This window comes from Corapipo altera, unplaced genomic scaffold, assembly GCF_003945725.1.
Source record: "Corapipo altera isolate COAL_440 unplaced genomic scaffold, ASM394572v1 22b, whole genome shotgun sequence".
Taxonomy (NCBI): domain Eukaryota; kingdom Metazoa; phylum Chordata; class Aves; order Passeriformes; family Pipridae; genus Corapipo; species Corapipo altera.
Genome location: NW_020884876.1, coordinates 19461030 through 19484642, shown reverse-complemented (window position 1 = coordinate 19484642; position 23613 = coordinate 19461030). Strand labels below are relative to the sequence as shown.

Sequence of the window (23613 nt, the reverse complement as noted above, 5' to 3'; positions counted from 1 at the left end):
CAATTGTATGCAACCTCACACAAAGAAATACAAAACATTACTAGGCCATTAACAGAGTATTTAATGTTGATCTTTTGGTCCAATGAAGGGCTCATTCTCCTAGGATCTGTCTGAAACTACCATAATGATATCTTGTCTGTAAAGGATTTTTGATTTTCTTTTAATTTTTTATAAACATTGGAATAACCAACTTTTCAGGATGCAATAGTTCTCATGTAATGAGAATGTTTAATCCAAATGGTTCCAACCCAGTGAATCAAGCTACTCCCACATCAATTCTGTTTTGAAATTGGGAGAGAATAAACAAAATCAGCAAGGCATTTTTCCAATTATGCTTTCAGAGACCTAGGCCCACCTTCCCTGGTAGGGCTACTCAGTGTAATATTATCTTCTCTCAGACTAAAGAAAAACTACTGTGTGGGGAAATAATTATTACTGACCTTGTACATCAGTCTTTTAATGGCTTACCTGCCACTAAAATAACAAAGTTAGATGAACTTATTCTCTGTTATTGTTCTAAGGCAGTACTCTCCATACCTATTTTCAGACAATGATTTACAAAGAAAACTCAAAGAGCAACAGAGATGCAGACATATGCACAAAGGCTGCTAAATTTACAGCAATGGGAATCTGCAATGTCAGAAGAGGTAAGATGCCAAATTTTCTACAGAAACAGCTGAAGAACCAAGCAATCAACCTCTGATACAAAGGAAGGTTTGCAATTTTATTTTCTGCTCGGTTTAGTTTGCATAAGATTAAAGAACAGTGTGTCAAAGGAACTCCTAATAGTCCCTAGAGTTTTCCAAATTCTTTGAGCAATTTAATTTTAGCACCAGGTATGGAAAATTAGAGATTCTGTTTATTTACCTTCTAGCAGCAGTCAGAATAAATTTCACCTGAATGAATTTTGCTTTCTAGCAAGGAGAATATCACTAAAGTAGATAAACATCAAGAAATTCCTTTGCATGGTTTCAGATAAGAGTTTGTATCACAGGCATCTAACATTTATTATAGATTCATATGGATATGCAAGACACAAAAATTGTGAGACATACACAAGGCCTTCATTATTATAAGAGTCAATTACCACAAGGTACTAGATAGGAAGACAATTCTTGAGACAACTTTGAAGCCGCTCTCAAATGAAAACATGTCTCAGAATCTCAGTAATTTGTATACAGTCATATCGCATTTTGTGCCATTCTCTAGTAAATAGAGATATTTAGATTAATAGTTAAATCTGTGCTTGCATCCAGATTCACAAGCACCATTGTTAAATCATCCTGCAAGATCTTTCAGTTCTATGGACATCTGAATATTTTCACAATACTAGTATTTAAACAGGAAAATATTGCATTCGTTCCATTTATCCTCCTATCCTAACTGGTTACAAATCTATTTTTTATAATCCATGCCAACAATATCCAATAGTTTGAGGTATGATATTATCAGTATAGTATTAAATTCCAATCTCACAAAAAAATCCACCAAAAATTAAAAAAAGAAGAAAAAGAAAAGGCAGTAAGTCCAAAGTAAGAAATGACAAAACGACAAAAGACTCTAAAGATGGTACCTTTCAAAATAAGGATTTTATCAGTAACTTTATTCCTCACAACCTAATTAACATTTTCAGCTTGGTTATCAAATCAAGTTTGGCCCATGACATAAAATTCTATCTAGCTAGTAAGAAAGAATAATGGAAGCATTTATTAGAGAAGGAAGGGCTGTTTGCTTTATACTTCCCATTTGTTTGCTAACAAAACATTCTGTCTGACTTTATAAAATACCAGTAGACAGAATGAACAAACAGAAAAGAATTAAAACTTAAATGGGATACAGTACTCTCCGCCAGTAAGCATCACTTCAATAGTGAAGCACAAAAAGCGTAAAAATGAAACTGGCTTTAAATTGACCAATCTTATTAAAAAAGGAGACTGTCTTTGCTAAAAGAAGTCTACTTTAACAATCTAATCTGAGGAATATTTCCTTCCAAAAATCTGCATGTCCTTTATAACAATTCCCAAACTTGAAAAGAAGGAAAAAAGTCAGTCCTGTCTAATGGCATACTACATGCTAGACTCTCCTGCTGGCTGCTGTTCAAAAGACCATGACGGTATTCAAAGAGCAACAAAACCTACACTTTGAAGAAACAATATATAAACCAGCTGACAAGCACCAGAAGCAGATTCAGGTGCTCCAGACACCAATGTCCACCAAGACAGGGTTCCTGTAGCTCTGCTTCTGTTCATGTTCAGGGACTGTAATTCAATCCACACAAAGCAGAAGGATCCAATTCCTTCATGCAGTGGTAACAGGAGCATCTGTAACATGTACTATTTTTAGAAGCAACTAGTTCCCCACCAGCTGAGAGGAATGAGGAGCTGGAATCCAGAACACCAATCTGCCTGCTAGTTACTGCTGTATCTGACCCGCAGGGATGTGCCAAACTCCCCCTGCCCTTGACAACTACCTAGAACATGGAGTCAATTGAGACAAGCTTGCTAGAGCCATTTTTTGCCTCTTCTCACCTTGCTTCAAGATCTCCTGGATGCTCATGACTGTTTTTGCAGCCCAGTGACAGGGGTTTTTTTCCAGTCCCAGGCAGCCAATGTTTTGTGGATTACACTCTGAGAATATCTGCAAGCTTCTCTATGCAGCCCACAGGCTCGAGCATTTTGTAGACAGCTCAAGGCTTTGATTGTATCACACTTTGGCAGGTACCAAACTCAAAATTTAGCTCTCTAGTTCATATACACATGCTTAATCCTGTTCAGAACTTCAAAACTTCTTTCCAACTATTATGACCCATAGGAAGATGCATCTATCTGAGCACCAAATGATTTCCAGGCTTTTATATCTACCCCTAAGAGCTCAGTACCATTATTCTTATCTAAAATGTACAATGGAAATCAGAGTAAACCACTAGTTCATTAAATGATAATTCTAGCATGAGAAACTGTCAAGCATTAAAAATCAGGATATCTTCTTGGCTGTTTTGTGCTATTCATTTCAGACACAGGAATCAAGCAACATTTTCAAAAAAAGCATGAATGAATGGTCTACCTAACAGATTCTCATGTGTAAGGCAAGTCTCATATTCAAAAGAAGAGAGGTAAGTCCTAACATCTTCTCTCAGAACCATTTTGATAGTTTACTCAGAGTACCATGAAACTTTAATGTCTATGTGTCACACACTGAGAAAGGCCATTCAAGAGCCCCATCTTATTTTTAGCATAACTACTGCCCATAGGGCACTGTAGAGACAGTTTTTTCCTCTCTCTGCCTTCAACCCCTCAAATAAATCCCCTCTATTGGATTATGGATTAATGCAGCAACTATAGCAGTAAGCTGTTTCCATGAGAGTGAAAAAACATAAGATGTGTACCATTAAGCAGAGTTACACTCATTTGGAGTTTGTCACTCTGTCTTGGACATTGCATGCACTCCAGGAGAACAATATTTATATTTCATTATGTGTTTTGAACATCATCAACAGGACAGAAATTTAACACCTGCTTAAACACTCCCACAACACTTAATACAAACCCCCATTTTCCTTAAAGCATCTAATGTCTGGTAAAACTAACAGCAACTCATTTTAAGCCACTGCTCCCATTAAACAATTAATAGTTATACATACGTTAAAGAACACATGAACTAACTATGTAAATTACGGACTGCCATTTCAATGCAGAATGATGAACTGCTAATGCTGTTTCTTTTCTACAAAGAAATAAAACTGTATTATTATACTAGCATCACAAACTGTGATCCCCTGAAACAAATACAAACACTTAAAATATGAGCTCTAATTTCATCTGGGTTACATTAATTAATATGAGGGGGCTGAAATCTTGTGGAATGAAGAGAGACTTTTCTAGGAAGATGGCAAAAGTTAAAAGGCCTTTTTCATTAGAGGAAGGCAGAATAGACAATTACTATTTATATGTGATATACTGAAGATTTAAAGAAGTGGGAAAGTTTATGCCATTCCCTCTCCTGAGGCCATAATAGGCAGTATAATCCCACACTTAAAGACCCAGATTTGTCCTCTGAAGGTTCCTTTAGGCCCATGTTGATTAAACTCCAACTACCCAATTCCTCTTCATACCTTGCTTATCTGAAAGAATAGACTGGTTAGGTCTTTTCTCATTTTAGATGTGTGTTCACTTGGGTGCTCAGCAGTTATTTGCTTTCCCTCCCTTTACTCCCATAACAACATTTGGTGAACTGTATTGAGTACATAACATTCTGGTGTGTGAACATGTAAGACCCAAAGATTTTGTTGATTTTAGTGGGAAGGAGAGCAAACATTTACCATAGGATGGTGAGGACTCATTGGCAAACGTTCCATTTGTTGCTCTGCAAGGCCTGGTACTATGTGATGAAAATTCACCTAAAAAAAGTTTGGCTCTGATCATGAGTTTGATGTTAGGGGATTATTAGAAAGCTAGGGAAAAGTGTTGGAGAGAAATTTCTTCAACATACCATTTCCCACTATAGCTGGTAATGTTTAATCATTTTCTGTATAGATTCCAAGCCACTATAGCGATTTTTCATGTTGTATTGCAGTCAGTTCATGCTTGATATTCAATAATTTTACTATTTCTCTAGAGGAGTAGTGTTCTGAGGTATATATTTTGAAAGATGAATATCAAATGCACTCTCCTTATTGCAGATGCAGTGGTACCTAAAGGCTAAACAGTACACATTTAATTGTATGTTGCAGATGGTTGTTCATTTTAAAACAAAAAAGCAGATGTTGGTTGTGTCTTCTTTCTTCAGTACATGCAATTTGTTGCCTGCCAGTTGATATTGAGATGGATTTAGGAAGTTGACATTGATGAAGAAATGCATAATGAAAAAGCTAACTGCAGCACAGTTCTAGCTAGCTAAAATTCTGCAATTTGTTTTTTTGCTTTACCTTTACTTAATCTATCTTTCCAATGAAAACTTCAAAACAGTTCCTCAACAGTGGGCTAAAGGTGAGTTTCCATATAGTAGTATAAAGACTTAAAAAGTATTATTTAAAGCCACACAACCTCTTCAGTTCCATCACCCATAAGGATACTTTGGACATAAAGAATTTACAAGTTTGTTGAATTGTGTTTAGTCAGCTGCTGCCATGTTGACTACTTTTACAGTATTTTTATAGTAATCATTATACTGTCAAAAACTTCAGATAATACCTTGACTGATTCTAAACAATTCTGAGGACATAAGTCACCTTTAAAATTTGTACATTGGGAAACTAAGGAACAGACTCATCAGCAAGTACAGAATTTCTGAGGAACATCTTTGAGTATCTGACAGACGGGGTGGTAACACGACCTCTGGAAGAGGCAGCTCCTTTAAAAATCAGGGTTGACTCAAGTAAATTTTAGATTTACAAAGGAAAACCAAATATTTTAAAGAGGTATAAAACTACTGAAACAACAAAATGTAAAACAAGGGTGGAAGGGCAGAACTGGACAAGCAAGGGAGTAGAGGGAAAAAAACACAGCCAGAAGATAGGGAGACAGTACTAAGAATGCACTGGAGAGCAAACAAACCTCCTAGAACATTCTGGATGACCGCAGAGAGAAAGAGGAAAAGTAGAGAAGGCAGCAACCAGAATAGATCAGGAAGAGGATGCTGCATACAGTGCCAAACCAATATCCCACCCATCTCCTCATGGGAAGGGGAAATGAAAAAATGCGCTTTGTTCTTCTCTGAGTTTCCTCCATGCAAATTTTACATTAATGACATTTTGATGCTATAGGTTTCAGGAAAAAAAAAAACTAAAAACCAGTCAAAAGGTACTTTCTTTAAATAGCACTGTTGAGCTATAGCTGTTAACCAGAGCACAATGGCAACTAAGCTCCCCTCTGAACAGGCTCAGCAATACGGTCTGAACACATACTCAGTGTGCTGCTACTCCTCACTGTGTTCTTATGCAAGCTCACCCAATCTCATTCCTAATCTCAAACACAAGTTTATAATGAACAACTGTCTCAAAAATAGAATCTAGATAAATTTATACAAGGACAGCTTCATTGCTTGTCACAGTTTTCCCCAACAAATTGTTACAGGGAAAACTTGCTTTTCCTGAGGAATTAGGAGCGCAGCAGGGTACAAAACTGCTCCATGAGAAAAACAGTAATTCAAACACTTTACTGTAACACAAATAAAGTTACCACTATTAACTAGGCCCAGCAACCATAACCACCAAGCATATAACACAATATCTACAACAAAACTCAAAATATAACTAAAGTGTAAAATATATTCCAGCAGCTGCTCCCACCAAATGACAAGTGCAAATCTGCAAACCAGAAACCAGCCAGCTACAGAACATCCACGGTGCTCTATACTGCCCCATCCTTAAAAAAAAATACTTGTAGAGAAGGATAAATTGCTCTTATTAAAAAGAAAGTCCCTAACCCTTTTAATCATTATTATAACTTTGCATGTTATGTCATGTAAATATATTCGGCAAATCTATCTGAATCCCCCACTTAAACTGCAACACTATTATTCCTCTTACAGGAGGATGCTCATCTTTTACGAGCAAAATAAAGTTTTTTAAGCCAGCTGATAACTCTAAAAATGGTCTAGTAGATTGCAACATCATCCCTCCTGATTTAGAATCCTTCCATTACACAGACATCAACTTCGAGAAATAATTATTATCATTAGCAAAAGTCTAGAGCATCTAAGAAATTTCTTCTGTGTCTTAAGCACCTAGCCAGAGGGGGAAAATAAAACTATTTGCTCATTTAACTAAATTCTTAGGAAGTAATTCAAGAAATAAAATAAGGTCACTTAATTCAACCAAAGGCTATGGTTAAGTCATGTGTGTTAATCACTTAATAAAACAAGTCAGCCAGTCAATAGTAAAAAAAATTTTTTTGAAGACTAATACACTTTTCATTCAGAACTAAATGAGCACCTACTTAATACGTTTCCTTACAGTTACAGTATAAATACCTTCTTTCTTTATACACAGGTTCCATGAAAAACAGCCTTGAGAAAGCCAGTCCTGCCTTTTCTTATTTCAGGTGGTTCACTATACTGAGCCACCTAGCAAGAAAAGCAGCAGGAGAGGTACACGATCTCTTGATTTTCACATTGCTGAACTCAAGACACAGTACTGCATTGCTCTTTTCCCCGCACGCTCTCCTTCTTCACAAAAAACTTTTTATTGTGCTTTAACAGAAGGTCAATGGCTATCACTTCTCTACTCTAGCACAATGGTGAATTGAAACAAGAACCCATAGCTGTTTGGACCGACAAAGCAACCAGTATGTCTAAGCCAATAAAGCGATTTGTTCATTAAAGCTACTTATAAAGCAACCTTTTGTTAGTCTATGAAACATCAGAAACCTCATAGAATGCATTTAACTATGGTTTCTTAAAAATCACCAACTCGAAAGTTCTAAAATCTGTTAACTTCTCCACTTCCTTAAACTGACAATAAAAAAACCTTAGCATTGACTTTTTAAAACACAGCAAGTACGGTGCAAACTTTTATGCGTATTCATCAAGACAAAAGTTTAGGGTCTTGGTGAAGGGATTCCCCCAACAAAAGTTCAAATTTATCTTACCAATGACTTATGCAAAGCTTCCTGTGCAACACTGACAACCTGTAATAATGAGACCAGCACAGTCTTGTACAACAACAACAAAATCACTCAATGGATGCACTCAGTTTGGACCCAAAGATTCATTCAGATTTGACAAAAGAAATAAGAAGAGCTGTAGTGAGCAAAGGTCAAAATGCTGTATGCATGTCCATTGCTTTCAATTCAACTGAACCTGATTCCCAGTGCTCAGTGCTGCTGTGTAGGGTGGCTGTTGTAACTATTCTCAGTAACTAGCTTTAACACGACTATGGCCACGAACTTCCTCCAAGCAACATCAGTATTTTTGCCTTAATAATTTTAGCCACGCAATATCAGCAATCCTTGAAAGAATCAAAATTAAGTCACCTCCCTTACTCACAATTTCTAGACTTGCTTTGTTAACAGGTCAGCTTCATTATTCTCTGACTCTAGACTAAAAAGACAAAAAAAAAAAAAGCCAGGCAGATATTTCCTCTAAACCACTATATTCGCAAAAGACAATTTTACCAGCAGTAATAATACAAGTATTGAAGCTGCATAACATGTTGACATAGACAATAAATAAAAACACTATCTGAGGGGAAAAGTGTATAGAGTCTATTACTCATATTTAACAGAGAAACACCTCTTGTCCTAGTGGCATACCAATGTAGAAGCAATCTGAGATCATTCTTCTGTTGTCAGTTCATATGTGCTTCTGTCAAGCACAGTGCAACTACAAGGTTTTTTATATGCACAATGACCCAAGCAAAAATAAATAAGCAAGTTTCATCCTTACTACTGCAACTTCTCCGGGACAAGATTCCCATTTGTCATGCTGGATGTAGCATTTGCATTCTCAGTTAAAGTTCTTGTAATAGAATGAATGGTAAAATATTTGTCCCCACTCAGATATCTACAATCAGCCAATTTCTATCTTTTGTTGTTCAGAAAAAAATAATCTGTATTTACAAAATAAACAAGTCTGTTTTTTAGGACAGTGATAGCATCCCTCCCTCTACACTGTGACTCTCACTATCAAGCCATGAGATTATATCCTCCTTCTGCAATTAAGTGCCTATTCTAACAATAACTCTTTCAATAGCATGTGAAACTATTCAACTAAACTGTTGTCAAGCAGTCTGACAAGGCACAAAAAAAAACAAGTGATAGCTGAAAGGAGTCTTACAACAAGTTTTGCAGACTTCCTAGCTACTGCCAAACAAATAGTTAATGAATGAGTAGTCAAGAGGCAAACAAACTACCATTAAACTTCATAGCAAAAACAGGCAGGTAATCTTATTGAATTGTAAAGTTTTTACCATCTTCTAAGGTTTTCACTTAAAGCTTTTCTTGGACTTTGGAGTCTTTGCCTACTATTGCACCACTGACACATGCTGGCAAAGAAAACAGCAGTACAATAACTATTGCAAAGACACTAATTCTAAAGAGAGTTACACAATGCTTTTCCTACATCCTCCTTCAGAGAGAATATACATTGCTTCCAAACAGCAATTTGGAATAAGTGTAAACATAATGCTTTCCTAATTAAGTTCTGATGTCACACTTTGCTAATTTTCCCTACTGATACCTGACCAGGTATTTCAACAATTTCACAGTCAAATATTCAGTTAGGCTTAAGAAGAGTCATACAAGAATAAGGCCTCCCTAACACAATATACTGCCTGATATTTGTGATCAACTGCACTTCTCAGTTTGCTTACCTTCCAAAATTAATCCTCTGCTTCAGTTCAATTCTACTCCTCTCAGAGTACAAAGTCAGTGGTATTTATGTTCCTAAATGACTTAAGCATACTTGAAAAATCCTACTCTTCAGAGATTAACTTCTTGCTCTTCAAAGTAAATAAATAAAAGCTTAGAGTAACGAAAAGTTCATGGTACTTTTTAGATTGTATTATCAATGGAAAACCGACAATACGTTCTTTTCTGAGGCAACAAAAGCACATCACTAAGAAGTTTGACAAATTTACACATGTAGCTACCAATGCAGCAAACATTATGCAGACATTTTGCTTTTTACCAAACCTAAGCAACAGCAGGATCAGACCTGGATTTTATTTATCTTCACCTGTACTCCACAAGAACTAATACAATAGCCTATCACTAGTGGCAACAGAAAATTAGACACTGAGTTAAAATGCATCACAAGTATCTTTGGAATTTTCCTCCATGATAGCAATCAATTTGACACTAAAATAGATCTTTAAAAAATTCTAAAAGCCTTTGATTATTATTTAAATAATAAATTAAATAATTTAAATAACTAGTATTTTAAACAAACACTCTAAGTTACATGCCTTTAACACCTTACTAAGACTTCAAGATGTAGCTTGCAGAATCTATTTCTTATACATTTTTATAAGTGTATAAGAAGTAGATCCTATAATCTATTCTTACAGATTCATATCCCTATACAGAATCTATTGTTATAGACCTTCTACAAATCACCCAGTTAAATAAAGGCTTTAGAGGCATAAAGAAAACAAATAAGAACTAAATTTACTTTTCTTCACAAAAGTACTCACATAATTAAAAAATGGAAGTTGACAATGCACTATTAACACAGCAGATGGAAAGACAACTTCAATTACAAGAGTTGAATTTTTGTTTGCTCTGTGTGGTTGCAACAGTTGTAATGCTAACATGGGAAACTTGCTATTTATCATTTCAGATGGATCCTAGTGTTTCTTTATTATTTTCTCATGATCCATATCCTCAATACTGAAACTTCAGAATTGCTAAGCTGATGTTCTAATCACATTAAATATGACCATAGGAACAACTATAAGGGAATTGCCGTTTCCTGGGGACACAAATGAGAATTCCTCATCCTTACTTTAGTACCCATCATTTCCACAAAGTCAAGCAATTCTTCAGCAAACATCCCCCCCTGCAGCCTGAACTTCAGTTGCACTTGCCATTCCAAGGGTTGACTTCAATCCTGAAACACAAGTAAGCACTGGTGTCCAACTGGCATCTCTACATTTCTACATGAAAAAAAATCACATAGCAAAGAAGTATCTGTTACCTTACAGATGCATGCTGTTTCAGCAAAAACTACTTAAATACAGAAGAACTGGGACCTGAAAAATGGTCTTTTTTGGAACAAAGAGCCCCATTTCAAGGGACTATGCCAGAGGCAAGTGACATAAAAAGCAAAGGAAAGTAGCTGACTGTTCACTGCCCCTTGCAACACAAACACTAGGCAGCAGTTAATGAAGCTAGTTGGAGTCACCTTCAAAACATGAGTGACTCTTCAGGCAATATCTAGCAGACCTCTGGAATTTGTTGCAAAAGGATGCAATGGAGATGAAAAATTTACAAGGGTTCAAGGAGAAATTGTACAAGTTCTCGGAAAAGAAATCATTCAAGAGCTTCTGAACAAACAGAAACAGAGATTCTCTAAGCTGAAAGTAGGCAGAGAGCAAGCATGAAACAAAAAGCATCTAACACTTATCTTATTCTCAATGTTCTCCATGCACATGTGTTCACTAAGACATGTTTTTCAGATGGGTCATGTGAAGAATTAGGGAACTTCTGGGTTCCTGGACATGATTTTCTCTTTTATGGCTAGGAGACACAAGATACTAAGCTAGAAAGAACACATGCCAGTGTGATACAGTGGGCAAATTCTTCGGATTTAAATAACACAATTTAAAACAAAACATATCAACTAAAATGTATAAAAAGTATTTTAATTTTTGGATACCTCTCCCAAAACTGCCAGCTTGATATAATATAATACACTAAAATGTTTTAATGAGCTTGACCTTTAATTCAAAATATCAGTTACAAAATCATATCTCTACTGGAATAACATGACTGGTTATTCTCCACTAAAATGTGTACAGCAGTTTCATGACTTTGCCTCCTAGACACTATGTCTGCACAAGCTCTTACTGGGCAACAGAATGGTCTACTACCAAAGAGTTCCAGCTGTCATTTTTCTTCTCAGAAAACCTAAATTACTGGCTCTGGGTTTTGTTTGCAGGTTGTTTTCCTTCCTGCAAACAGATTTTAAAAGAAAAAAAAAAAAGAAAAAACCAAAACCCAAAAACAACAGTGGAAGAACATGTCACAGACATCAGCCTGTTCACTAATTAGGGAGACATCTCTATGCCTGTTTGTTCCCTTTCCACGGCACATCTTACAGTGTTTCTACCATCTGAATTCAAGATCCCCAAGATCTTACACCACATTCCAAGTGCAAGAAAGACTACCTGAGCGCAAAAGTTTCTTTGCTGCCATCACTCCATTACACAATTTGGGGGAGTGGAACAGAGCTAACAAACCTAAACCGTTAACAACTCAACTGGAAAAAATATGGTACTTTTGCATTTTCTCATTTTATTAGCAGAAATCAGACTTGAGTGATTCCACAGTAGCAAGAGAAAAAATTTATAAATAATAAAAAATTATAGTAACCTCCTACTAAAAACACCTACTATTACAATGTGAGAAAACACAGTACTTACCTACATTTGAAAGAGTCAGTGAATATGATTTAGTGTGTTACAAACAAATAAGCCTTTCATGCATCAGCAAGCTAGCTGAAACAATTGTTTAAAGAATACTATTGTAAAACATATGCAGGTGGATATCAGAGAACATAAACAGCATGGTTTCTGGAAAGGAAACTGCTTTTTTAGGCTAGTAGAATTGTATAACAACAACAGTGAACTAAGGAGAAATTGCTGAAAAAATTACTTTCAAAAAGCCTCCCCCAAAGTCTCAAAAGGCCATTAAGTAAAATTAATATTGGTGTTTGGAGAAAACATTATTTGGGTTTACATGCCAGCAACAAAGCATCAAAAGAAAAAGCATTAAGTGGTCTGTTAATGTGCAGAAGAGTTAACAGCATAAGGCCACGGTTCTGCGCTAGAACTACATCACATATTCCCCAATGATCCAAAAAGCAAAAAGTGGCAAAACTCACTCACTTGAGAACTATTAAGGTTAAGACAAGAGAAGGAACCTTAAGAATTTCACACAGTCTAACCAGGCTAGGTAAAATGGGAAATACATGACAGACAAAAAGAACAATCAACAGCATATTACATGTCACGGTGAATATTTTACTCATCAACTTCCTGGATTTAACAACAAATTCAGAAAGAATTCACTCTGGATAGTCCATAGAAAAATAATATTCAGTTTAAAAAAATTGTTAGGATGTATACTAAATGTTTTGGAGAATACTGGCACATTACAAACCAAACAGTATTTTAAATAGGCACTTTGTAAATATATAACACTCCTAAGCAGGCACACAGTAAAAAAGAAAATGGTTTAAAATGCTAATTAAACTAAAACAGTTCCAAAAAAGGTGAAATTTAATAACAGGCATCTTAAAAGATATGCCAAAAAGCATCAGAAGGATCAGGTATGTTAACTGCAACAGACACGCAGAGTAACACAAAGGAAAAGGTAAAGGAAAAAAAACACTAAGAACATTAATTTCAACTGGAGTTTTATAACAATAAGAATATATTCAACTAAACTATGGAGTTAAAACATCACAAATAACAGAAGACATTACTATAAAATTCATAAGTATACACAACAATACATTCCCATGCAACAATTGCTCAGATCCCCAAACTTGGTTTAAAAAAAAGAAAAAAAAAACACTAACTACAAACCTAACATACTTTTTAAAAGGATTACATGTTTTATTAAACAACATAATAGGCTATAACAAAAATTAAGACTGAACTTGAATAATTGTGAATTACTTGAAGTTTTATATGTGGAACTTTTCAGTGTCACAATACATGTTTCCAAAAAAGTGATTCTGAAAAGCAAAACAGAAAGATACATGTACCCTATAGTAAAATCCTACTTCTTTTCTGGAGGTGGCAACTAATAAGCAGAGAGAATAGAACAAGAGTTAATTTAAACTCTCAGTTCTACAATCCGTAGTATTCTTGAATATGATTTTTTTCCACACTTCAGCAGCAGCCAGCAAACATACACACAGCTCTGCAACCACCACAGCATATGCTGCCTTTAGCCCAGCTAGCAAACTAAAAAAAGCGTGGTAGGTTATGTGGGGAGTGGTGTAACAGTCAGGCTGCAAGACTCAAACATATTGTGATAAGAGATAATAGGACAGTAACAAGGACTCTGTTACTGCAGTGGTGGGATACAGAAGCAGACAGAGGGTACAGATCCACAGGAAACTAGGTTTCGTTAGCTCTGCTGCTCACAGAACAATTTGTTTCCCTTGTGTTTTACAGATTTGAATACTAATATTTCTGCACTCTGCAGCTTTGATCACCGTGTTAAATGTAGCTCTACTGAATAAAAGGATTAGTTTGTCCAGATTGGCACATTTATGACTGTGATATGAAGAGAACTCCAGGGAAAAAAACTTTGAAGATCGAGTGTATGCTCAAATTTAAGGTTGAACTCGCAGTAGTAGCTGAAGGTGTTTTATGTCACGCATATAGTTTAGAGTATAATACATATGACAATACTTCTGCTGTTTAGTATAACGATCATAAACATTTTTAGCTTACTTAAATTTGTCTTGCTGTTAAAAGGGGCAATACCACTCTCCCCTTACTGAAAAGGCTAAGAAGTCAGGCAGCAGTAATACTCATGCTGGTTCACAACTAGCTGGATTTGAGAAGTGGACAGCACAGGCACAAAAGACAAGTGGCAGGGAGAACAAGATCAGCCCTCTTGGTTACAGCACATATCCCACGCTGGCTTCAGCAGATCATCAAACCACAGCCATGAGGTTTCAGGGCACAGTTAAGCTGATCTAATGGCCACCCAATGCCCCAAGGATGCACTGCCAGCTGTGCATCCCCTGTGTCAGCTCTAACACATATCCCGTGTCACACTGAGCCAACTCAATTTGATTTTTAGTTCCCTTCTGACTTAAATTCAGGGAACTAAACTGGTAGAAAACCAACAGCACAAAATTAATTACCAAAAGCCAGATTAAACCAATAGTTAGCACAGGAAGAGCTCAGGGTAAGAGAAGATGTTTGGAATCATTCCTTTCAGCAACTAAGCAGGTCAAATACAATATGAAATGACAACCCCATAAAGGAACAACAGAATATAACATCTCATGCACTCTCAACTTTGACAAGGTTTGAAATTATTTCATGAAGGAAGGGTAAATTGTTTCAATGATAAATTTCTCCTTTTTAATCTTTGCTAGGTCATGCCTAATCTACAATTCTGTTCCTACCACACTGCACTGTAAACAAACAATAGGAATGAGAAGGACCAAAACGTTAACATTTCTTTTGTGCCACTAAACAAGCTTTTGTTTTTCCAGTCATTCCTAGCACCCTTTTGAAAGGTTCCCACAGCCCGTGTAAACAACCACAAACTGAGCGGGATGACTGTACATATCTCCTACATAGGCAGGCAGCAACCACAGTGTGCAGTTCCCCTAACCAGACAGCCACACATCCACCCCATGACAGAGGGCACCAACCACCTCTACCCCTCAAACAAAAATCCTTCCTGTGCTCCTGAGTCACACTGAGTGTTATCTAGTGCTCCCACCAGGCACAGCCAAGCGTCAGTACTGGCTGAGCTGAAGTGTGACCCTCAATTATTTCAGTATCAGCCCACTTGTTTTCTGTGGCATATCAGGAATTACTTGATTTCAAAATAGTCAAACATAACGGCATTAAAAGCACCAATAACGACAAAACAATTTGCAAGATTTACCATGGCAATAAGCTATAAAGCTGGGAATACACTACAAAAACTGAAATCATAGAATCAAAGAATGATTTTGGTTAGAAGGGACCTTAAAGGTCATGTAATTCCAGCCTCTACACCATAGGCAGGGACATCTTCTATACCAAGTTGTTCAAAGCCCCATTCAACCTGATCTTGAGATGAAAAAACAGTATGTCCTGGAAACAAATCAAACCTAATAGTGAATGTCAAAGTTGTTTTGCTACAGCAAGACATGTCTAAGAAGCACCCTAGTTTTAGTGCACTCTCAGATATGTAAAACTTTCAAAATTAAGTTAAACATCTGGACAACCCAAGAAACTGCCATTACGGAGATAATCAGGGTTGCTAACAGAAACACTTCTAGATTACAAGTTTGAAAAACGTAAAGTTCAGGTACTTCTGTATTAAAGCCCATCCAAGATATTCTTAGTAGGACTTATTTCACACTTCTTATTACTCCCCTGAAGACACATAATGTCAAAGCATAGTTATAATTACTACCATGTTACTAAGGGGCTACCAAAGCCTGCATGCCACTCTTGACATGTTTCACGAACAGAAAGTGGCCATTCAGGACCGTGTATTGCAGAGCTGCTAGCATGGAGCAAGTGCAGGGCAAGACAAAGTCCAGCAAGCTGGGAGTCAGGCAGTGACTAAGTCTAGTTCTTACCTGGACCACAGACAGCACAGTCTGAACCCACCTACTACCACAGATAACGCAACAAACACACCATGAAAGCAGAGGAGTAAAACTGCCCCCTTCTACCAGAGGCTTGTCATGAGGGTGCACATCTGCCCCATCTTGGCTACACAAATAAGTTTAAACATGGACCAAGTGGGGGAAGCATAGTAGGTTGTATCAGTCTCACTCACCCTCAACTCTTGCAACAAGAAGCAAATTAGGACAAAAGTAATTCCCAAACACAGTGCCCCAAGCAAACATCATTTAAAATTCATTCTTGCTGAAATATCAAATAGGGTCTGCTATCTAGGCATGTGGAAAAAGAGACGGTGTTAAAAGTTTCCTGGCCAAAAGACACAAACCACAAAACCATAGCAACTTTGCCATAGCGTGATTTAAAGGATGTTGAAGATGCCCTTAGGATTGGTAAGAACTGTCACTATTATACTCTGCAGTAAAGGAAAAAATGTTACCTGTCATTGCAGTGATCCACCCACTCACAGAAATGCCACAGAATTGAAGACATACTCATCAGCTCTGGCAACAGCAGACGAAACTGCCACAGCAGAATTCAGAAACAAATGTTACAAATAACTTATACAAGGGTATCGTCACGATCAAAGTTTCAGGGCCCTTTTCTACTGTGCTAGAAGATCTCTCCCTTCGAGCATCATTGCATGAATTAAAATAAAATGATGAAATATAAATAGCCAGAGAAGTAAGAACTCCAAGCAAACTGCAGGTTTACTGTCCACCTGGCCGAGTTCAGGGCCACAAGACACACAGCTTAGCAAAGACACAGCACTTGGTGAAGTAAAGGTGAAGACATCCTGTCTTCAACAGAGATTCAACACCATGCCAAGCTACACGGCACCACACTTGCCACAAAGGATGAGTAACATTCTTCAGAGAGGCTCCATAGTTGTAAGTCTTGGTTATCCTTATTAAGTGGTTATGGCCCTGAACACTAAAGAAAATACTGTTATAAACCCAGCCTTATTAGGCAATGGAGAAGTCAAAAAAAGCATGAACCCACTGTTGTCAGGTCTAGCAAAGAAATGCTAGATTTTGCAGCTACTGCAATAGCTAGTGAGCAACTTCTCAAGCATGAAGTATGCTACAATGCTGAAAAGGCTTGCACTTGCCAGGGAACACACTGAGCTGCTTACCCTCCTAAAAAAGGAAGTTGGGGAAAAGCCTGAAACCTTTTCTTCCCCATTGGTTTATGGTGTTTTGGGCTTGTCACTCATTTAGTAAGACAACTAGCTTGTCCTGAAGTAGCCTGTTTAGTTCTGAAAACACTGACTATTTTCATTTCTGCAGATATATACAGACGCACGTTCTATCCTAGAAAGCATATCACATATTTTACATAAAGGTAGTAATATCCTTTCACATGCAGTTTTGAAATACAGCAAACTAACTCCCTAAGAGCATAGGCAGATCCTGCATGCTAGAGCAGATCTAAACATAAAGTTTCACCTTTAAGAAAACATGATAGACTTTATCCTGAAAAACACATGCTTCAAAAGTATTCACAAGCATCTGTGAGAACACAGAGCCAATGTGTGCAGTAAGGACATTATGCCGGTCCAGTAGGGCAGAGTTAAAGCAGATACTGTCAACAACACACACCCAGGGTTTGCAGTTCCTGTCCTCCTGAAATTCAGAGCAATTGCCACAACCTACAAGAACACAAAGCCAAAGCTGAGTAATCCTGACTCTGCATGACCAAATTCAGGAGTACTTCAATCCATCAAAGAATTGACCAAAACTTCATGTGCAATCAGTTCTCCACCACCACCCTTAAGCTCTTCGATAACCCCAGTAAAGAAACACACAAGGGAACAAGTCATCTGGTAACCTGTATAACACACAAGGGAACATCTGGTAACCTGTATAACATAAAGGTTTCCTCCCACCTTCCTACCCATCCAGAGCAACACTGCTAAAGGAAGAAATGCTGAAGAGGAGAACAAGCTCTGATATTGGACCAAAAGGTTGAGGAACCAGGGAAGGGAACGCAGGTAAGAGCACAATGATCATCCCAGAATCATTTCAGGTTTTTAATTTTCAAAGAGAGACACACATGTAAAGAAGGAGAACAGGAAAAGGAAAGAATGAATCCATTGCTACAATCTGGGATACTGCAGTGGCAAGACTTATTGATCCACGTTTATGAAGAGTAAAGAGGAAATCATTGCAACCCTTCCCTAATGTCCCACTCTCCACAGGTCCAGCTCCACAAAGCCAGGTCTCACCATAGCACATGCACACCTCTTAGCTCTCCTGTCTTGGTCACGAGGGAGATCTTATGCTTAGAAAGTCTTCAGCAGACTTCAGAAACAGAGACCAAGCAACTTCAAGAAACACATTACTTTCCCCTCAACACTCCAAGTACCCCTAGACACATGACATCTAAGGCACATCAAAATGTTAATCAGTATCATAATAAGGTATTTGGGTTACAAAATCCAAACAACACTCTCAACCTTTTCTGAGACTCTTAAAAGGAAATCATACCAGTACAAGTCTAAATTACAACCAAAACTGAAAATAGCACATATAATTAAAACATTCTATGCTTTTCCATTTTATGGCCCTATTTATGGTTGGTCAGAAAACTAGACAAATTCTACTAGTTCATAGTGCAGCGGCCACCACTGATCATGTTGGAGGGATTTAGGATGGGGAAAAAAAAGAGCTGTTTGAGAACAAACCTTACAGTTGCAGCTACCTGTGAGCATGCACCTGCTGAAACCATCACAACAGAACTGTTGCCAGCAAAATAGCACATACCAAAACTCCTCATTCTCCAGCACAAAGCAAAGCCAACTGTCTCGGGTCAAGATGCAGGCAAAGCTTATCTGAACTAAGTAAGCTAGTTTTGGATAATATATCCCACACCTCCTCTTACCAACCAGCTGTGGGTGTTGTATTCTCTAGCTGATGGCAACATCTTCGATTGCCCCAGCAAATAGGAAGAAATGTCTGCTGGTATGTTAAGACATGGCAACTTAAAAGAAATGCATGGTTTCACCCTTGAAAAATAACTGCAATCGTTTCAGAGAATACTGAAAAAACATAATATTGGAGAGCTGAATAACACAGATTTGTCTATTTTGCAAAGATAAGCAGTCTTGAAGAGATGAACACACATTTTCTGTTATGGTGCAGTAGTTTCTTTTTACTCTGATATCCCTTAGTTTGGAATTAATTGACCTTACAATCTAAATTATATTATACACACGCATTATGTTTCCAAATTTAAATTCTTTTGATGAAGCTCTGAAAAGAAATCTGCTATTTCAAAATAAATACGGGAGCAGGGAAACAAAACAAAAGCTCGCACGTGGAGTTTTTAGGCTTTCTTAATAATAAACTTTGGGAATATGGGATGCAAAAGGACGTGCTTACAGACCTAAGTTATATCCACAGTACTGACAAAAAAAAAATCCATCAAGGATCTATTAGAAAACACTCAACTGCAATGTATGCATTGATACAGGATAACCAGTGGAGTAGCTGATCATAACCACTGTGGGAAAGAACTAGGCAGAACTCACATCACCACAATAGATTAATTGCTCCCATTCCCTCTTCCTGCCCAAGAAATGTCCCCTCACAAGTAAGCTGCAATGACTCTCACATTCATTACAACCAAAAAAGGCCTTGCATATGGAAAGTTCTCAAGAAAGAAAAGCAAATGTGTACTTTAAGTAAGAGCTTAATAAAGTCATTATGTTTATTTATTGATTCTGGATGATCAGAAAAGGGACATAAAAATGATTATTACTTCACCACTAATCTATATACAGTGAAAAGATGGAGAACTACCACCTTTCATTTTCTATTGGACACAGAACTGTGACAGGTGAGGAGTAGACAGGGATCAAGTATTCTTCCTCTCTCCTCACACAGGAATCAGAAGGCACCCAAGACAACTGACAACTCATATATCCAAAACAAGTCACTAAGCAGTGAATTGCCCACTCCTCCCTCAAAGCCACCAAACAACGTTCACCCAAGAGGAAGCCACTAAGGGCTGCCAAATGCACAGAAAGGACACAGCCCAAAAGTACACACTGATAGCAACTGGAAGTGTGTTCTGGGACAGGGACTTGTAAGCACTTAGTGCTGCCTACAGTCTTTCACAGACATCCACTGCTGAACACTGAGAGGCACAGGACACTGGGCTAAACTGAACTTGCTTGATTTAGCCAGAAGAGCCTGTGTAATAACCAGCAGCTGTACCACCACAAAGCAAGTCCAAGAAGTTTGTTGACAGTAAGTTAACTTCCACGCTTACATGGTTTTAAGTCTTTATCAGACAATTACTTAAAATCTTTCTTGCCTTTGCTGTCACAAAAGACTATCTTAGACTATTATGAAGTCCACAGAAGTGATCCCGGTAAAGAGATTTTGCCTATCCTGTGAATACATTGAGCATTTCAGTACAGAACCATCCATCAGTTCCCACAAATTCACTGAAGTACAATACTTTGTCATGGAAGTGCGTTTTCAAGAGCAATGACATTGTAATCTTCATCGTTTCTTTCCACAATTACCTGATATACACAGTTCACATATTAGAAGGCTGAAGCCGCTCTGCAGATAGGGTCTTTATGTCACTTTTATTTCAAACATAATGTGCATAAAGTTAGTTAACATGTATATGCTCTTCAGAAAAAGATCCAGAAGATTAAACATTCATTAAATAAAACCTGAATTTAAAGAGTGCTGACCAAAAGATACTGAACTTAGTTTACTTTAAAGAGACAGAGGAGTAGCATTCCTCTCCGTTTAATAACATTGCCTAGTATAAATCATCACACACCATTCATTTTTTTTTACTGATTCAGAGACAATAAATTCCATTGAATTAACAAAACTTTTGCAAAGTACCACAGGCATATGTAATGAAGGGAAGTAAAGTTAATTTCTCGGTCTAAGAGTCTAAAGACAAAAAGGATTTCTATCCCTAAACCCAAAAGTTACTTACTATGAAAGCTTTTCTAACAGTTAAGACAAGTGAAAATCATATACTTTCTGATTTACATCTCCAAACAAACACCACTGTACTAGTAAATTATTCAGCTTGAACAAAAGAACTACATTGATTAGGTCTAAGCTGTAGTAAAGAAGAAAAACTTAAACCTTGACAAAAATAATTTTAAAAATATGAAGTGATATATCTTTTTTGAGATATTTATGGACCAGGATCATGAACAAGAACATGTAATTGCCATCAAGAGTCAGAACCACGCTACTATTAACAACAAAATAATGATGGAGTGGGAAAGGGCAGATTTAAGTTTGGGACCAGGAAATGACAGAAAAGCAAGTGTAATCACCACATGAAAAAAGGACATAGTGCCTTTAGCTCCTGTAGTTATTAAATACAGCATAGAATTGACCATCTCCTTAACTCCATTGCCTGAAGAGAATGCAACTTCCTTTCTTGACCTCTTGCTTCTGGGATCAAGAAAACCTAAGAGTGAACTGAATAGAGTTCAACTTCTTTTAACCCACTTTTTAAACAGCAGCAACAATAGGGAGCTTAAGACAGGGAGACATTTAGGATTTTAAAAAATTAATCGTCTTACCCATCAGCATACTTGGTCTCAAAAAGAATCTATGCAACATCAGGTGCTCTACCTACCTTTAAACTTCCTTATGATGTCTAGGTTTTCCTCTGAGTTATCAGAGGCTGTCTCTTTCTCAGTGGAATAGACAAGCATGCAACTGGGAAACAGACTAAGTACTTCTAAATATGTAGCACAAACTGAAACACAGAGCAAGCATCCATTGCTGGAATTCTGTAGTATGGCCTTCTGTTCACATACATGTATTTTAGAGCTCCAGCAATATACATTTCTGATACATTCTATCTTCCTCTACTTTCAATTGCACCTGGTAAAGAAAACCCAGGAGAGCAGGCCCCTAGCAACCGACCTGCAGGATGTTCACAACCTGTATGCTCCTCTTTTAATGAAGAACTAGACGAATCCTACGACCTTCCACTTCAAAATCTTTCTAGGCTCCTTCCAGTAAGATGCGGAGAAGACTCATGCAGACAACAGTTTTCACACAGTTACGATTTCTGGATCCCTGTTTGAACAATGTCTCATCAAATAAACGACATGCAACCTACTCTCTTCACTTTTCAGTACATCCTCTTCATAAGTAACAAATTGCTGTATAAATTTTAACACTTGAGTAGTACAGTTTAACACTGACAGACGTAAATGTTTCTTCCCCGACTAACTACTGCGGTGTTTCCTTCAGTTAAGAGCAACTTAGGATACTCCATTGAAACATGCTAAGTTTTGATACAGTTTTTGCTCAGAGGGAAATTGGGCAAGCGGCAGAAATGCTAAAAAGCAAAGCAAAACAAAACCCAAGCAAACAGAGTCCGATTCCCAAACGAGACCTCTCGTTCCCTCGTCCCAGAGTAAGGTTTGGAGTGAGAGCAAGAGCTTCGTGAAGCAGCAACTTCTCCGATAAACAGGAAGAGCCAACACTACTTCTGGCTCTTAAAACGCATTAAAAAAATGGTTTACGTGAAAAAGCAACTCCTTAATAACGCTTTTCCGCGACAAGAAGAGCTGCATTTTCCACTCAAGTGTTATGTAAATGAGCGGGCAGAAGGCAGCCGCGGGGTCTGTTAGGAGCCACTCAACCCTTTAGAGATAAAAAAAGGAAAACGGGGGAGCGCGGGGGGGAATGTTTGAAACCCTCGGGGCTCACAGCACCGCGGCCGTGCACTCCACTCTCAGCCTTGCACAACTTTCCGCCCCGGCAGTTCCGCTCCACTCTCCGGGCGGGGACGGGACGGAGGGGTCCGAGCCCTCCCGTCGCCCGCCGCCTTTGTTCGCGGGGGCCGCCGCTCCCGGCGGGCACAAAGGGGGCGGCAGAACTTGCGGAGGAGACCTCGGCAGTCCCCGGGGGCCGCTGCGTAGTCCCACCCCCGCCTCCCCCTCGTCTCCTGGCCGGGCGGGAGCGGCGCGGGGACCGCGGGGCACCAGACCGTGCGCGCCCGGCAACGTGAGCCGCATGGGAAGCGGCGGCGCCGCGCCCCCCGCCCCGGCCCCCCGCCCGCTCCGCCGGCGGCCCCCGGGGCACCCGACCCCTTCCCAAGGCGGTTCCTCCCTCTCGCACTCACTTTTCGGGACGGGCTCCGCTGGGCTTTCCCTCCGCTCGCGGCGCGCGCGCCTTCCCGCCGGCGAGGCGATGCCGGCGGCGAGGCGGAGCCCCCCTCCCCCGGCGGGAGGGGGTCCGCTGCCCCCCGCCCCGGGGCTGCCGCCGGGGGCCGGGCGACTTCAAGGGGGCAGGCGGGTCCGGCCCCCACCCCCCGCCCCGGGCGGGCGGGCTGCGGACGGGTGGCCCTCGGCGACCCCCCCGGCGTGCGGCTGTCCCGGCGGCTCAGGTGCGCCGCCGCCTCCTCTCACATGGAGCCACCGCCTCGCCGCCCCTCGGCGCCACCCGGGCCGGTCCCCGCGTCGCCCCCGGCCGGGAGGCGAGTGGCTCGGGCCGCGGCCCCCGCCCCGCTCTCCCTCTCATGCACTGCGGGCGCCGCCGGGCCCCGGCTCCAGCGGCGGGGGGGGCCGTCAG

At 39.1% G+C, this 23613-nt stretch overlaps 1 protein-coding gene across 2 annotated transcripts in view; it reads right to left on the bottom strand.

The window, feature by feature from the left end:
* The window catches only part of FBXW7 (F-box and WD repeat domain containing 7), a 179693-nt gene extending 156442 nt beyond the window's left edge, over nucleotides 1-23251 (bottom strand). Inside the window, exon 1 of one of the 2 annotated variants that reach the window (XM_027635844.1) lies at nucleotides 23165-23251. The gene's annotated coding sequence lies outside the window, so the exon portion shown is untranslated. The remainder of the gene's footprint in view (nucleotides 1-23164) is intronic. The other variant, XM_027635841.1, reaches the window with a different exon arrangement.
* Between the last annotated feature and the right edge of the window lie 362 nt (nucleotides 23252-23613).